This window comes from Entelurus aequoreus, linkage group LG15, assembly GCF_033978785.1.
Source record: "Entelurus aequoreus isolate RoL-2023_Sb linkage group LG15, RoL_Eaeq_v1.1, whole genome shotgun sequence".
NCBI lineage: Eukaryota > Metazoa > Chordata > Actinopteri > Syngnathiformes > Syngnathidae > Entelurus > Entelurus aequoreus.
In genome coordinates, this window is record NC_084745.1 from 52,287,707 (window position 1) to 52,290,206 (window position 2,500).

The 2,500-nt window shown below is 38.4% G+C and overlaps 1 protein-coding gene across 1 annotated transcript in view; it reads right to left on the reverse strand.

The window, feature by feature from the left end:
* Window positions 1-2,500, reverse strand: part of abca4a (ATP-binding cassette, sub-family A (ABC1), member 4a) — a 63,859-nt gene that overhangs the window by 60,790 nt on the left and 569 nt on the right. The gene's annotated exons all lie outside the window — the stretch shown is intronic.

The window sequence follows — 2,500 nt, forward strand, 5'->3', positions numbered from 1 at the left end:
AAAAGACAAATTGAAAAAATAAATGAATATAAAAAATGTGTGGAAAACAGTATACTGAGTTTTTCACATTTTCTTTTCTTATTTTTGTTGTAACAATGCACAACAGAGCTTGATAATCGTGTCAGAGCCTGATTTAAAGCGTCAGGATCGCATCAAAGCGTAATAAAGTTCAATAAAGCCTAATAAAACGTATCAAAGCGTTATTTAAAGCGTATCGAAGCGGGATCAAAGCGTGAGGAACGGTAACAAAGCGGCAACTAATTCGTATCAGAGCGTATCAAAGCATAACATTACTTCAGAGATCGGGATATTCGTGGAAAAATTGACAAAAATGACGGCGCTTTGCTCGCCGCTTTAAAGCGCGGCAAGCGGCGTTGGTGTGAACCAGGCATAACAAAAAGGTAGGGGTGTAACGGTACACAAAAATTCCGGTTCGGTACGTACCTCGGTTTAGAGGTCACGGTTCGGTTCATTTTCGGTACAGTAAGAAAACAACAAAATATAAATTTTTTGGTTATTTATTTACCAAATTTGTAAACAAATGGCTTTATCCTTTTAACATTGGGAACACTATAATAATTTTGCCCACGTTAATCAACATTAAAGGCCTACTGAAAGCCACTACTAGCGACCACGCAGTCTGATAGTTTATATATCAATGATGAAATCTTAACATTGCAACACATGCCAATACGGCCGGGTTAACTTATAAAGTGCAATTTTAAATTTCCCGCTAAACTTCCGGTTGAAAACGTCTATGTATGATGACGTATGCGCGTGACGTCAATCGTTGAAACGGAAGTATTCGGACACATTGTATCCAATACAAAAATCTCGGTTTTCATCGCAAAATTCCACAAAGAAGAAAGTTGTAGGTGGGATCGGTGTATTAGCGGCTGGCTGCAGCAACACAACCAGGAGGACTTTGACTTGGATAGCAGACGCGCTATCCGACGCTAGCCGCCGACCGCACGGATGAAGTCCTTCGTGGCGCCGTCGATCGCTGGAACGCAGGTGAGCACGGGTGTTGATGAGCAGATGAGTGCTGGCTGGCGTAGGTGGATAGCTAATGTTTTTAGCATAGCTCTGTGAGGTCCCGTTGCTAAGTTAGCTTCAATGGCGTCGTTAGCAACAGCATTGTTAAGCTTCGCCAGGCTGGAAAGCATTAACCGTGTATTTACATGTCCATGGTTTAATAGTATTGTTGATCTTCTGTCTATCCTTCCAGTCAGGGGTTTATTTCTTTTGTTTCTATCTGCAGTTAAGCCCGATGTTATCACGTTAGCTCCGTAGCTAAAGTGCTTCGCCGATGTATTGTCGTGGAGATAAAAGTCACTGTGAATGTCCATTTCGCGTTCTCGACTCTCATTTTCAAGAGGATATAGTATCCGAGGTGGTTTAAAACAGTGGTCCCCAACCACCGGGCCGCGGCCCGATACCGGTCCGCGGACCAATTGGTACCGGGGACCGATTGGTACCGGGGACCGATTGGTACCGGGCCGCACAAGAAATAAAAAAAAATAAATAATAATAAAATGTTTTTTTATTTTTATGAAATCAACATAAAAAACACAATATATACATTATATATCAATATAGATCAATACAGTCTGCAGGGATACAGTCCGTAAGCACACATGATTGTATTTATTTATGTAAAAAAAAAATAAATAAAAAAATTTAAAAAATTAATTAATTTCTTGTGCGGCCCGGATTGGTACCGGGCCGCACAAGAAATAAAAAAATAAAAAATAAAAAAAATATTATTATTATTATTATTATTATTTTTTATGAAATCAACATAAAAAACACAATATATACATTATATATCAATATAAATCAATACAGTCTGCAGGGATACAGTCCGTAAGCACACATGATTGTATTTATTTATGTAAAAAAATAAAATAAAAATAAAATAAAATAATTTCTCTACTCAATCCTCAGGAGATTTTCCTGAGGATTGAGGAAACCCCTCATGAAACAGGCCTGTAGAGATGAAATAGTCTTGTGATTTTTTTGCCCCACACATACATATTACGCTCTACCACGGTATCGAGCACTATTTTTTGGGATAATCTAATTAAGACATATATATATATATATATATATATATATATATATATATATATATATATATATATATATATATATATATATATATATATATATATATATGTATATATATATATATATATATATAAGAAATACTTGAATTTCAGTGAATTCTAGCTATAAATATACTCCTCCCCCCTTAACCCCGCCCCCGCCCACCTCAAAACCCCCCCCACCCCCCATCTCCCGAATTCGGAGGTGTCGAGGTTGGCAAGTATGCTGCAATGAAACAACAATCTCCCACCCGCCGTCAAATCCCTAAAGTCCGCCCGCGCAGTTCCTGTCTTCACAATAAAAGCGCCGCTTCATCCTGCCCGCGCTAACAAAATAAAAGAGTCTCGGAAAGCTAGCGAGCTGCGGAGTTTGCCCGCCATTGTGTTTCTGG